The following is a 15,285-nucleotide window of genomic DNA, read 5'->3' as shown; positions in this document are numbered from 1 at the left end:
TGAGTTATGAGCCCCTTCTGTTACTACCACACAAGCCAAGCAGTGAAAAAAAGGCCTTGGTCTAAGCAACCATTCATTTTTGCTATTTATGTATGCATTTAGAAGTGGTTTATTACAGAGTTTTAATGATTTTACTAAAGCCCCGGTTCAATCAGATTTCACAGTTGTGTAGGAAGCCTACAGCTTTCTCCATGTGGGCTACCCTTTCAGACATTTCAGGATATAAGATGAACATCTCTATATGTATCTAGTGTCTCATTCCGCATCACTCTTAAATTAGACGTCTTCAGAACCCACAGTGCAGCTGAGCTCCGTAGCATTTCATATATTTTTTCCATAGAAAACACTCCTATTAATAACATTGAAACAAATGACAAATCCAAAGTTCAAAGTTATGAAAAATCCTATTTATGACTTAGAGTACAGCTGATTTTCCTTTAGCTTTTATTTCATTGATAATTCTGGGACTGTAGTTGAAACTTTGCAACTTAATGAGCTGATGCTATTACTCATACCGTGTGACCATCTGGAATCAGTTTGGCCTGTGAGCCCAAACCGCCAAAAGCCACCTGTAATGCATTAAGTTGCAGCCCAGTACCAACTACAAGGATTTGAAAAGCTCCGTCTGCATAAATACTAACCTGTGAGAACGTAATTGGAGAAGTGATATTTAAGAACTGATAGTTTGCCAGAAACTCTTATACTCAGGGGAATGGACACACAGGCTTAAAGTTTAAAGCCAAGAGGTTTTCAGTTTCGACATTGGGAATCAAGAAAATCATTGCATATGGATGTTGTTTAGCTTTCCAGGCCACTGGGCCTGTCTAAATAGTTCAAGCTTCTCAAGAAGGCGTATCAGGCCCATTGTTCTTCTGTAGCATTTGAGTCTTATCTTCAAGGTGGTTAAACCTGGCAGGCCACCATCTTCTAAACAGTCTTTGATTGGAGCAACCAAACTTTTCATCTCCATGGCAAACCCCCTTGTGAACCTTCTAGTGAAAACCTTGGTAACATGTTTTACCAACAACAAACGGACAACAAAACTGAAGTATGACACCTCAATCAGATTTAAGAAAAATGCATAGGATTAGCAGCAATCCCTTAAATCACAAGGAAGCTACATTTTCTTAAAATGGAACTAGAACATCTACAGAAATTGGGGGAAATTCTGAGCTTACACTTTTTGGGGGAGGGGGAGGGCACTTCCACACATCCAGGAATGAATGGCAGCAGACAGTTATGGGGTTAATATATAGGGCTCTGCAGCAAGCAGCAAATAAATGCAACTTCCTTAATGCAATCCGAATTAGTGGAGGCACTCTAAAACTTAAGGCAGGTGTGGGGAACTTTTGGCCCTCCAGAGGTTGCTGAACAACAGTTCTCACCGAGCACAATTTAAAGTATTGGTGCTGACCTTTAAAGCCCTAAACAGCCTCGGTCCAGTATACCTGAAGGAGCATCTCCACCTCCATCGTTCTACCCGGACACTGAGATCCAGCGCCGAGAGCCTTCTGGCGGTTCCCTTCCTACGAGAAGCCAAGTTACAGGGAACCAGGCAGAGGGCCTTCTCAATAGTGGCACCCACCCTGTGGAATGCCCTCCCACCAGATCTCAAAGAGAAAAATAACTACCAAACTTTTAGAAGACATCTGAAGGCAGCCCTGTTTAGGGAAGCTTTTAATGTTTAATAGGTTATTGTATTTTAGTGTTTTGTTGGAAGCTACCCAGAGTGGCTGGGGAAACCCAGCCAGATGGGTGGGGTATAAATAAATTATTATTATTATTATTATTATTATTATTATTATTATTAGCCTCAGCAAGTTTGTCAAATGACTAGGAATGATGTCAGTTGCTGTTCAGCAGCATCTTGAGGGCCAAATATTGCCCACACCTGACTTAAAGGAAGAGCTTGGAAGATGCACCTCCTTTTGTCTACCTTACATGAACAATTCCATTCTTGATTCTAAGTGCTGCCTCAACCCGTGAACTGATCTGTACCATGCATGATTGGCTAGCCTTAAAGGCCTGCCACCGTGGCACCTGACTGCATCCTCCCCCTCAGTGTTAGATAGGATGATGTCATGAGAACCCATATCTTCTTGATTCTCCTCAGTTGTGCTCTGAATAGCCCCATCTGATGAAACCTGAGATTTTACTGCATTCCGCTGATCCACCAAATGCTAAAATGCTTCATAATACACTGCATCTCTGGGCACAACCAAACATGATAAGGAATGCTGGGTTTCTGCCAAAAACAGCTGAATGTGATATACCCCCTACCATCTCTCCTATAGCATGTCACAGTGGAAATGTATGATCTGATGCCATCACGCCCTGTGTTTCCCTGCCCTTTCTCCACATTAACATTTGCAACATGCAGGAATCTAACATCAGTCTCTCCCAATTAATTCAGAAGAATGAGGTTTATGACACTTCATTCATTGTATTTGGAAAAGCAAAGGTATATGCATCATAAGAGTATATGGACAAAATTCCATAAACATGATCTCACTAGATTCATTATCAAATTGAGATTTTATTTTATAAACAGTTTAGGTTTTAGCAGTGGGAATACAATTTGGCTGCCTAGAGCATTTACCTACCATTTCCCCTATTTATATATCCTTTTGGATTATCAGGGGAAGCATCAGAAGACAAAGAATATTAAATCCTTGGAAGCCATTTCTCAGCACTCAGTCCTGGGAGTTCTTGGATTTTTGGGCTGAATGTCAAAACTGAGTGGAGACCTGTGAGGAAAGAAAAATAAGGAAGTTCTTATGGATTAACTGAGTGCAGCGCATTGCCCTTTCAAGCTTTAAATTAAAATGTTGGCCTCCAGGGTTGCAACCATTACACCCTGACACACCCCAGCATTTTCTTTCTGCATTCCTATTTAACATAAATATATTTCAAATGCATCGGGCTGGCACGCTGCCAGAAAGAAACAGCCAAATATGCCCAGCAAAGTGAGAGATTGACTTTAGACCTGCCAGTAAAATATACCCCTTCTGCACACCACACATTCTTCCATTGCATGAACAAGGTTAGATATTGTTTTTCACTCAGCTTCCAGTTTCCTATGCCACCCATGCGCTGAAGCAGAAATTAAACTCATGAACTTAACCCACTACCACCCCACTTAAAAAACAAGAAACTGCAACTGTTGAAGCAGATCTGAGATGCTTTATCCAGCATGTGATCTTGGTCTACAAAGTAACATGATCTTGTATCATTTGTTGGTATCCGTCTGTCTTGGGAGGCAGTGGAAGAATGCACCTTTGGGGTTAAGTCTAACTGTCGGAGAGTTACAGCGCCTGCTGTGGCTGTAGATACAAATACTGGAGAGATATGTTTTATTGCAGGTGGGGCAGATGAAGACATCTGGTTCGCTGATACAGGTGTGTTTCTTCTCTCTGCACTCCTCCCAGCAGTCATTCCTACTGTGCTCACTGCTGTGAATATACAACCTGACTGTATGTCTCCAGGCACTGCAATCATCTGCAAGGGACTCCTATACAGAGCGGTTAATGTTGCCAGCCTTCATGTCCCATTTGCAGACATCTTTGTTACACAGAGTTGGTCTGCCAATATACATAGTGCCAGAAGTCAGCTCTCCATAGAGCATGTCCTTCCATCTTTCATTCTGTGGACATTGCCAAGCCAACATAGATGTCGCTGAGAGTGTAGCCCACCCTAATTTGGTCCTAAGTGCCAGATTTGTCAAAGGAAGCATTCAAGGAAGACATGGCAGTACTCTGTGCCATATTCCTCTTTTATAAGTAGCATATAGCATTTCAAAGCTAGGTCCCTCCACTGCAGTATTGCACCTGCATGCCTGCCAACCCCTTATAGGCGTTTTAAAACAGCAGGTGTGCATGATACAACCCAGTGTCAATCACTTGCTAATAGTAGCTGCCTCAGTCAAACAAAACCAAAGCAAAACAGAAATCCTCATTTTGAGGAACTTCAGTTAGTCTCAGAAAGTCCTGATCTTGAAATGACCTGAATCTTCTCTTTGAATCTTCTCCCGTACAACAGGTAGGACTAGAATGGACGTGCACATTTCTGCTTCGCTCTGTACTGATGAAAGGGTGTTGCAAGAGGAAGGAAGTTATAATAAATGTATGATGGCTCCAGACAGTTATCTCTGTTTTGGTCCTATTAATTGCTAGCATAGGAAATGGTATGCTGACAATGATTTATGCAACCTGTTTAGATAACCTAACGGGAACCCTTTAAGAAGTCCTTGACTGTATGATCATCCATTCCTGGGTTCCCATTCATGGAGGTTGGAAGGATCACATGCCATTTTTTGCTTGCCCTTTCAGCTTTCTAAAGGAACATTTGTATTCCAAGTGCATCTAAATGTGGCAACTACTTCCGGCATTAAGAGATCAATCGCTTCCTCCTTCCTGCAAAACAAGACTTTATTTTAAGTGCAGTGGAATAACTGCCATCGTGGCTGAAAAATCCAAAGCTAAAGCCAGGACTTCTTATCAGGTAGTGGGTGTGGAACGAAGGTCACATGGGTCATGGTAAATAAGGCCAGTTTCCTTCCATCATAACTCTGGAAACAAGCCATGAAACTTCAGGTTGTTATTCAGTTCATGTTCAGCACACCATATCATGACAGCATGAGCTCTAGACTCTGGGATCCTCTCTTGGTTCATTTTACTCCCTTCCTCCTTGTACTCCTTCCCCTGCACCTGTTTAAACCTGGACCCTTCACCTGGGTGAGAGTCTCCTCCACATGACCTGAACTGGCCAATAAGCTCAGGGGAGCAGGTGGTCTATAAAGCATGCCTCCCAAAGCCCTTCCTCTTTTCAGCATCTCACCCTTTGCCAGTTGGTGCTTGGGGCTAAGGAGGGATTTTGGGGGGTGAACACTGATTCGTCTCTGGGTGCACTTTTTCATCTTCTTCACGTTGCTCTTAATTTGATTGTCTTATAGTGGGTTTGGGTTTTATTTGGTTACTTGGTTCTTTTGGCATTTATTGTGGGCAAGTAAGTGCCTTACAGCTGGACAACACCCTGAGGCATGCTGGGTGGAGAGCACTACTCTAACCACCTCCTGTGGTTGACTGAATGATGATCAGTTGGGGTGGCTGGCACTGGTCAAGTCATACACCCTTGGCTTCCCTCTACAGGAAAACGTCATTTGTCTCCCATCATGCCAGCTTGGCTGGTGCAATTGATCTGGAGTAATTTGGCCCCTAGCAGCAGGCAGGAGATGTTTATCCATCTATGCAGGCTACAGCTGCTCGGACTTGTTATGTGAGATTGATGCAAGTTCTTCATTATTATATTTAAATAAAATGCAACCTTACACTAATTATTGTATTGTCTAGTGTGGTGCTAAGGGCATTTTGCCCAAACCAAGGCATATGTTTTCTTTAGGCCTTTCTCTTCCCATTGTACATGGTTTCCAAGACCACCTTCACACTCTACGTTTAAAAGCAGTATAATGCCACTTTAAACAAAGAATTCTGGAAGCTGTTGTTTGTTAAGGGTGCTGAGAGTTGTTAGTAGACCCTCTAGTCCCCTCACTAAGCAACAATTCCAAGAGTTTGATGATTAAAGCCACTCTGTGAGGGAAATACAGGTTTTCAAATAGTTCTCAGCACCCTTAACAAAGTGCATCTCCCATAATTCTTTGAAGGAAGCCACAACTGTTTACAGTGGTATTATAATGCTTGAAATGTATGGTGTGAATGTGACCTAAGATTTTCCACTCCAGATATAAAGTAGTACAATATATGAATGGCTCAATAGCTGGAGCTGACCTCTTAAATACACCCAATCCCAAACCATAACTGTGAGCTAAGAAAGTACATAATGTTGTGCAAATGGCATTAAGCACATAAATAAACCCCTGCATTGGTTGAAGGAGTCATGGAAGGCCTTCTGAACCTTTCAGAAGAAGGAGACTTGCAGATGCTGTAAAAAATACCTTGTCATCCATTTCAAGTCTATAAAATCTAATTTAAAAAAGTAAATGTCTCAACACAGTCTAATGGACATTATGTAGTTACAGCCTGAAGGAACTGCAATAAAAATATTTCCAGACTGGTTTATAGGGCACAGCTGTCCACTTCATAGAGCTATTGCTAGAAATACTGCCTTGCTGGCAACCTGAGAGAGACCTGAATGGACATGGGGATTCTGTTCTTTTCAGGTTGTTTTAATTACTTATTCATTTCCTAGAGGGGGGGGGGACCTAAGACCATTGAATACACTTCACAAGTCTTAAGACAATATGCTGAACTGAAGTTCATTTTATTTGTTCTAGGGGTACCCAACCGCAACACTGCTCATTTCTTGGATGTTTACATGTATGCTTAGTGATATGATTGGTGAATTCATTGGTAGCTGCAGCCATGAGCCCTGGAAACATTATTTGCAACTGAAGAGTATCAGCCAGTTAAAATATTTGCTTCTTGGAAAAGATGAAGCCAACTTCCTTCCCTGGTATCTGGCAACTGACTTGTACATGTTTGCTATGTTGGTAGCAGCTACTAATTTCCTCATCCAAATTTTCCTCTCTTCCTCAGACTAAGGAAATTGTTTGCCACTGTTTTAATGGGCTGTTGCAAAGTGTTTTTGCTCATCTTGGCTGCCACTTCTTCAAAGTCCCAGGACCTACATATGCAGTGTCATCTAGCATTGCCCCTGTTGACGACAATGACTGCAAAAAAAGAAGGGCAAAGATGATGAATTTGGTGACTGTTTATGGGCTTTAGCAGGATATATGGAGTTCCATGTGTTAAAAGCATTGGCGTTTTCTTTTGGCCAGAATGTGGCTGAGAGGTATGTGCTTCTCCCAGTGCCAAAAGAAGTATAAAAAATTGCTTTAAAAAATTGAGGTGCAGGTACTCATATCTTGATTTTAAAAACTGTGGGTGACAGCACAAAATGGCTGCCATGGGAAGCAACATTGGTGATGGCATTCTGCACCAGTGAGTCCTGTCACACACGCTGCTAAGCATATGAAAATTCTTCTAACTTCCCCCCAAAATTCTATAGATGTTTCACCTCAGCAGAGGTGTTCTTTTTCAATCTATTTTATGCTCTAATATAACTGAACAAACACTGCAGAATCTAACTCTAGAAAACAAGTTGAGTGCTATTTTTATGTGTGCATGTGGGAGAGAGAGACTAACGAAACATAACTTTTAAATTCTTAAGGCAAACATTTTGGCTTCCATCTTCATCACTTGTTATGATAGAAATTATGCAGTTTCCAAGGGGATTGCTCTTCATTCACTGAAGACCTTCATTGGCTTAAGAGATACTGGTATTATCCTCTGTGGCCATGCAAACTTAACGTGTCCACCATGTACATCCAGAGGTTCTCCCTTTTTGCTCACATTGTTGGATTTGTTGGCATCTCTGTGGCAAACTCCGAAAGGTTGTAGTACTCAGAATTAAACACTTAGCAACAGGTTGCTCCACTTTTCTAGTCAAAATCACCAATTTGGTAGCTTCTAAAATGTGTTTGTATGTAGGGCTGTTGTTTTATCCTACATACTGCATATGATATTCCAGGAGTGGCTTTTTTTCTTTTTTCTTTTGCATTCCAGGATATAAATTGTATTGCAGGACCTGCAGGTGATGTCCTCTTGCTTTTGAAGGTAGTAGTCTCCATGAGATACCCACACATTATAACAGCGTTCAGAATTATCAGGATTGCTGCTGGATGACTCCAATACAGTTCTGGCTAATAGTTTGCATAGATTCGGAGATTGGCAAAATGTTGTAACAGGGCACGTGCTGGTAGCTTTAGCAAGGCGTTCAGAGATTGCTAACAATAGGCAGCTTTCTCTAATTGTCGGGAGATAGGAGATAAAACATAAAATAGAAAACATGATCTCTGTAAAAAACAGCAACTGGGAAAATGAAAAATTAGAACACAATGTTCTTTTATTTAGGGACTGCTGATATATCTATAGGCTGGTCACTCAGACAGTCAGAGGTAGACAGTCTCCCAATAGATAAGCAAGGGAGAGGAAGTGCTGGCCCAAGACTGACAGGTTATCACAACGGGACAAGGAAATGGACTTGAGGGGCAACAAGGCCTATTCTGAGCCCTGCAAATGTCTATTTTTATTTCCCTGTATTTTAAACATGAAGTATTGCAGGAAGCTGGATGCTATTTTCAATTCTAATTAAAAATCAGCTCTTCCACACAAAGGTCTTCGGTTCCAACTTTCCACTGGGACCAAGGTTTTTACAGCTGTGAATTATGTGGTTTTGAAAGTGGCAGGGGGGACGTGGAGAGAAGGGTCCTTACAAAGGATCTTCCTGAGTCCCATCTCTATAAGGGCCTCTGAGATACTTTTACACACCATTTCAGTCCCATGTGATAGGTATGAAAGCACTGGGTCCTTGACAGTAGGGATGGGAGGCAAATCTGATGCAGTTTGGATTTAAAGGTAAACCTATTTAATTTACACTTTCTGCAACAATGCATGAAGTGAAACACAGCCATCTGTCAGAATTCACACACACCCAAATTTTGCAATGCAAATTTTCTCCAGTCACATAATGTACCAAAAATGCATATGCTGGAGTGAACTGTGTATAGAAATGCATATACTGGTAAACATGGCATAAAAAAACACACTGTATTGGGGAAAATGGATTTGTAGTGATCCTAAGTAATATTTAAATTCTTTAGGAACTCTATGCATCTGCATTGTTTTCTTTATCAAAAGAGAGGACCAGCTTCAATGTTATTCTAAATACATATCCATCCATTTCTGTCTATTATCCTAATAATAATACAGTCGTACCTCAGAAGTTGAACAGAATCCATTCTGGAAGTCCATTTGAATTCCAAAACATTCAGAAACCAAGGCATGGCTTCCGATTAGCTGTAGGAAGCTCCTTCAGCCAATCGGAAGCTGTGGAACCCACGTCAGCCATTCGGGTTCCAAAGAACTTTCACAAACCACAACACTCACTTTCAGGTTTGCGGCATTTGGGAGCCAAAATGTTCAACTCGCAAGGCATTCAACTTCCAAGGTATGACTGTAATAATAATAATAATCTAGTCTCATTATTTTTGCTGTAAGAATCATCAGGAGACTCATCAAAAGCTGAACCATTCCCTGCTATGGATTGTTGGAAGGAGTTCTTGTGTGGCCACATTTCAAATATGGTTTATGTTTGTGTCATTCCCAAACTATGAAATTAAGCAATCAAAATTGTTTTGATCCTTCCATAGTATTCCTTATCTGCTCTTCTTTTGCTTTACTAAGAAATACATCATCAGGTTTTACATTAGCAAATAATGATTGTTTTCTCTCACTTTATTCTAGTAACTGCAATCAGCACCTCCCAAAATAAACTCATTTGTTTTCCTGATTTCCTTCTGCCGAAGCTTATTTCAATCCTCCCAAAGGAGAGTTATGAAACTCTGGCAATGAATTTATTTACTAGCGTATATTTAGTTAAGAAAGAGCAGCCCACTGGGACCCATGATTTTCACCATCAGGGAAATCACGGACACCTCTGTTACACTCATAAATAAAGATGAGGGAGAAAGGGCATGGAGCACAAGAGAAAAGATCTAATAACAAAAACAGTTCTTTTCTTTTTTTAAGAGCAATTCAATCTTCTGTCAAAAACACTTTTCATACCATGTTCATCATTTCAAAAACAAAAGGTTGCATGAATCTAGGTTCTACTCAAACTTGGTTCACTGAAATTAATGGGTTCAAGTTAGTCATGCCTATTAATTTGACCAGGACTACTTTGAGTAGAACTTGCATTGAATACAACCCAGAGAATCCGAGAAACTCAAAACTAAATTCTAGGTTTTTCAGGGAAAACAACGACTGCTACAAATCAAATTGTGCAAACTGTGACATTTCTTTGACTTGATGGGGAACCTGTGACTCTCCAGATGTTACTGGAATTCAATTACCAGCTTAGAAAGTTGAGGTAATTTTAATCTCTTATTGTATTTAACTCTTTTATGTTTTAAACTATGGTTGTGAATTTTGCTCACTTTTATTGTCTTATCTTTTTGTAAACTTCTTTGAGGTTGCTTACAATCAAGCAGTGTGTTTTTTTTAAAATGAAATAAATAAATGACACATCTCCAACCACTGGCTGTGCTGGCAGAGGTTGATGGGAGTCAGAGTCCATCCACATTTGGGCGAACCACAGGTTACCCACCCTTGTGTGTGCTCTTCCTAGCACACTCACTCTTGTAAACTGCAAGTTCTATCCAACCACCTTTCTTCTGGAAACAATACTTTAGGAATATAAAGAACCCAGAGTCTCGCTAGAATCTCACAGTGTTATGTGCAAAATGGAATAGCAATTTAATACAAAACATAATTTACAATAAAAACACTTAAAACAAAGATAAAATTACAGTGGTACCTCAGTTACGAATTTAATGCGTTCCAAAAGTTCGTTCTTAAACCAAAGCCATTCTTAAACCGAGGTATGCTTTCCCTAATGAGGCCTCTTGGTGCCGGTGCCCTTCCACCGTTCGGATTCCATTCATAGACCGGGGTAAAATTCGCTAACCGGGACACTACTTCCGGTTTTGCAGAGTTCGTAAACCGAATAGTTCGTAAACAGGGCTGTTCTTAAACCGAGGTACCACTGTCAAAATATATTGGCAAATCCCTCAACTAAAAGGAGTAGGAAACACAGCAGCTATAACAATTAAACCAGATTAAACAGCCAGCAAACAATTAGATCTTTCCCACCATGCTCTCCCTTTTAAAGACAAGCTTTGATAGAAACCCACAACAATCCACTGTTGAAACCATTTGTAGGTGTGGGAAGCCTGTTTTCTGGTGGCATAACAGTCCTAAGAAAAGTTCCACATTGTGGTGCCACATGTTAATTCTGAATAACCAGGTCTCTAGTACTTTTGACCATGCGCTTTTAGGCAAGATCATCCACTGCTAAAAATTCAAAGATAGCTCCACTGGAAGCAGCATGAAAGGGTTTACTTCTGCTCACAGTTGAAGTCAATGGCTGAATGCTCTCTCTTGTCTCCCCCCTTCCCCATAATCATTCCAGAGGTGTCCTAAATGAAACCACACAAACAACGTTCCTGGAGAGATTCAGCTGGAATGGTGACTTGAAAGGAAAAACAATGAAAACAAGTTCATGACACCACTGAACTTTGCCTGGTAAGAGGAGATGCCAGTTCTAATGACATAATTTACCAGAAAAAGAATCGTTTTGCTTTTCAAAGAAAAGTAGAAAGAATTCCACTTGCTAATAAATGACTTGTTTCTTTACCCTTTCATCCCAGAAAACGTCCAGACAGCTGGGAGTTCATATACCTTACATTTCCATTTAGCTTGTGTATGACTTGTAGGGCATCCGTTAAGTGAAAGTGTAATATTTCTTTCAATGGTTGAGGATAGGAAAAAGGCTGGAATGTTGCCAAACAAGCGACCGGTGTTTTACTGCATTACAAACATACCCAGGTAGAAGCTAGACTGGTGGATGTTCAGAGTTGAAAGGTGTTGGAGACTGTGGATCAAGTTGGTTGCTTTCTACAACTTCAGGCTGGAAGGCGGCCCCTTAGTAAATCTGAGAAAACAGGAAACAGCCAGGATGGTAGCTTGGAAAGATCACTGGGAATGGTATTCACATTGTCTCACTGCAGAGCAACGTAATTGTTAAGCAGTTTGCAACATCATTTCTGCAAGCTAAAAGTCAGCAAGCAGCCTGTGGGTCTTTGGTGAATTCAGTAGGTTAAGGATCAAACTGTTCCTGGTTACCCTCTGACTTGAGATGGAGATTTTGCTTACATTTTGATGAGAAACTTCCTAAATCAATACTTATTAAATCACTTATTAAATCAATACTTGTATCAAGCTGTTTAAGAATCAGGTTTTTTGAATATCTATGCAGAGGTCCTCAGATTCTATTGACTAAGTAAACTGTGTTCCCACGTTGTTTTTGAACATTTTCAGCAACATGCAGAGAGAGAGAGAGAGAGAGAGAGAGAGAGCACATTTGCTTGGGCAAATTTTCAGCCATTGCTTCCAAAGCGTTTGAAAGTATCCAGCTGTTCAGAAAGGACTGCCCTCATTTGGTTTTGTTTGTTGTCAGTGATGTCAGCACATGGTTTAGCTACCGAAAGTTGTGATGTCATCCTGTTTACAACATGATCCTCCATTGGATGTGCTCACCCATGTGACCAACTATTGAAAACAATAGCACAGCCATTAGAAGGAAAATAAATAATGCTGGAGCAGGTGGGGCAAACAATGACAGTGAGTAGGATTTTTTGATTTTTTTAAAAATGCTGAGGATTCTCACAATTATGGAGATATCTCAGAAACAATGACTAAAGTAGCAACAGGATGTGGCCCAACAGACGCTATTAGACTCCAAATCCTCCCAGCCCCAGACAGGTCAATGTTCAGGAAGGATGGGAGTTGTAGTTCAGTAACAACTAGAAAGCCATAGGTTCCCCATCCTTGCTTTTGACCAAAAACCACTGCAGGAGAACAGTTAGCATGGCCCTGTTCTTCTTGGGTAGACCAAGGAGGTGTCCATTGTTCTGCTCATGTTTCCCTGAATCTAGTCAAGCTCAACATCCATCCAGCAAAAGTTGAGATACTGTAGTCTCAAATTATATTTAAGGATTGTTGTCTCACAGACAACTAGGGTCCCCAAAAACTTGGGTCATAAAGGGGTGAGAGAGGCTGTGCTCAGTGCTCTCATTGATCTCACTTAACAAACAAATGAAACTTTAGTAGGGCTGTTCTTGATTATCCTAGTGGCTGACTGGGACCATAGAGAGCCCAAGATGCATAATGGAGGTGGTCCTTTGCAAGGCAGTAGGATGGGGGCCTTGGAAGGATGACCTCTCTTTTGAGTATCTTTGCAGGCACAGGAATGCTTCGTTGTTTGATCAAGCACTCTTTTTCAATAATAGATTTACATTTCAGATTTACATTAAGTGACAGAGCTTTGCATGCATGAGTGCATACGTATTAGGCATAGAGTTTACATTTTATAATTCATGGACATGTTTGTTGAGCACTGCAGGCTGCTGCTGCTGCTGCTGCTGCTGCTGCTGCTGCTTTTCCTAGGTCCCAGTGCAAATGAAATACTGGTTCCATTTATAATCCTTCTGGCTAGAAAATACTGTACAGACAGCTAAACCCATCTGTAAGGTTGCCAGCAAGAAAGCAGAATTGCCTTATCTCTTCTTCTTCACAGATTTCAGAAATGATCAGAAATCATGTCTATTAAAATATATGCCTTAGAACTTCCTGGTTTTGTAACAGGGGAAATAGGGACCTTCCATCTTGTAATCCCAGGAAAGATTTAACAAGAATTTTGGAAGATTGCAGCCAAAAGCAAGCTTGATAGGCCTTGTTTTCAAAATCAGAGCTAGAGATGGGGATAAGCAAAAATATCACTTTGGGGTTTTTCATTTTTATTTTTTTTACAGCCTTAGATTGAGTTTTCCACATTTCCACATCAGTTGGAATATTATTATTTTTTGGGGGGGGGAGTCCTCATGAAAATTCATCAGTGTGATTTTCTCCTAATATACACATTTTGTATACAGTTTTGCCTGATATATACATATTTGCAATGCAGTTTTCCATTCTGTAATGCATTTCGGTGTGTTCTTTTCACTAATAAATGCATTTACATGCACACTTTACCTTAGTATATGTATTTTTGTACACACCACTGGCCTGGAGAACTGCATTGCAAAATTCTGGAGAAGTGCGAATTTGGAAAGTTGGCTGTGTTTCAGTTTGCATATAGTTCCGGAAAATGCTAATTCAGTCAATTCGCTTTGCAGTGGGAACTGAATCAAACTTCTTCCCCCTCTCTAATCAAAGGTACACTTTGTTCATCCCAGCCTCCCTCAAAAATACCGTAATTTGAGCTCTTCAAGGGTTAAATTGGAAGACTCAAGCATACTGATTTAGATTTTTCGATGTGAATGTCTCTCCTTCCCCCTGCCCAAATCCTTCTGTTAGAAGTGAGGAAGGGGGAACAGCTGGTGGGGAGCTCCCATCATTTGCAGCAAGGGATCCTAGGACCTGAAGCTAGTACCTGAAGCTCTGCACAGCTGATATGAGGCATTCCAAGTTTTCCTTTGGCTGTGCAGAGCATCATTTCCATTTGCAGCTGGAGGTTGGAAGGGGGCTTTGACTATAAGCTCCACCATTCCCAGCAGCCAATTAGGCTCCAATGAGCTGAGGAAGCAACCCAGGGTCTCATCGGAAGGATGCTGTGTTGTTTGCAGCCAGGCACACTGGAACTTGACTGCTAGGCTTGCAGTCTCTGGTTCCAAATGGTGAGGCTGTGCTACAAGTCACAAAGAGAGTCAGGGCAAGTTCAAAGGGAGTGTGCCTTAGAACTGCAGCCATTCACACCCCTGCCCTGCCCAGCTACCCAGCTTGCTCCTTGATTTGGTGAGGAATTGCCCCAAGAACCTGCCATCTCACAATGATGTCACTGTTTGCAAGAAAACTTGGAAGTGGGTCCTAATTAGGGGCACCATGTGCCCAGGATGCAGGTAGCCATAGACTGCACACCAGTTGGCCTACTTTCTTGAGGCACCTCAACCTGGAACATAGGAAGCAGCCATATAGTGAGTCAGACCATCGGTCGCTCTAGCTTGGTGTTGTCTGCACTAATTGGCAGTGGTTCTCTAGGGTTTGTGGCTGTGCTGTCTCCCATCCTTACCTGGAGATTGCACCTGTAATCTTCTGCATGCAGAACATGGCTTCTACCATTGAGCTATGCTCCTTGCCGTGCATGGATAGGTGACAAGTGAAGGTAATGAAAGATCTCCACTGAAAACCAAACTGTTTTATGTTACCTAATCATGATAATTCATTCTTTCAATCTACAGTTCACAGTCCCAAATCTCCAGATATGACTGAGGTAAGTTTGCTAAAGTAGTCTATAAAACTAGTGCTATTTTTCTAGAAAAAGAGGTGCCAGAACTCACCATGAATGCCTCCCTTATTCTCTTATAAAGGTAATGGCACCCACCTGATAGTTTCCAGAACTGAGTTCTGGCGAATTCCTGCTGGAAAAAGGCCCTGTATAAAACCATATGTCAGGGTTGAAATGATTCTTTGGTTAAAGGGAAAACACCCACTGGTCTCACTTGTGCCCCAAATTTCTATAGGAGTTATAATGTCAAGTTAAGATGCTCCCCTTCAAAAGCCTGATCCCCCAGACCAGAAAGAAAGAAAGAAAGAAAGAAAGAAAGAAAGAAAGAAAGAGATTTCTGTGGCAAAATTTGGGCATTTCTGATTT

General features: G+C 41.2%; 1 long non-coding RNA gene across 1 annotated transcript in view; it reads right to left on the bottom strand.

The window, feature by feature from the left end:
* The window catches only part of LOC310710049, a 172,714-nt gene extending 157,670 nt beyond the window's left edge, over positions 1-15,044 (bottom strand). Inside the window, exons 1-3 of the long non-coding RNA XR_014527761.1 lie at positions 15,016-15,044; positions 11,459-11,568; positions 2,604-2,747 (exon numbers count right to left, since the gene is read on the bottom strand). This is a non-coding gene — a long non-coding RNA (uncharacterized lncRNA). The remainder of the gene's footprint in view (positions 1-2,603; positions 2,748-11,458; positions 11,569-15,015) is intronic.
* Positions 15,045-15,285: the final 241 nt, after the last annotated feature.

Source organism: Podarcis liolepis, assembly GCF_965112155.1.
Source record: "Podarcis liolepis genome assembly, chromosome: 6".
NCBI classification, from domain to species: Eukaryota; Metazoa; Chordata; class Lepidosauria; order Squamata; family Lacertidae; genus Podarcis; species Podarcis liolepis.
The sequence above is the reverse complement of the archived record's forward strand: the minus strand, read 5'-3'. Positions and strand labels throughout refer to the sequence as shown.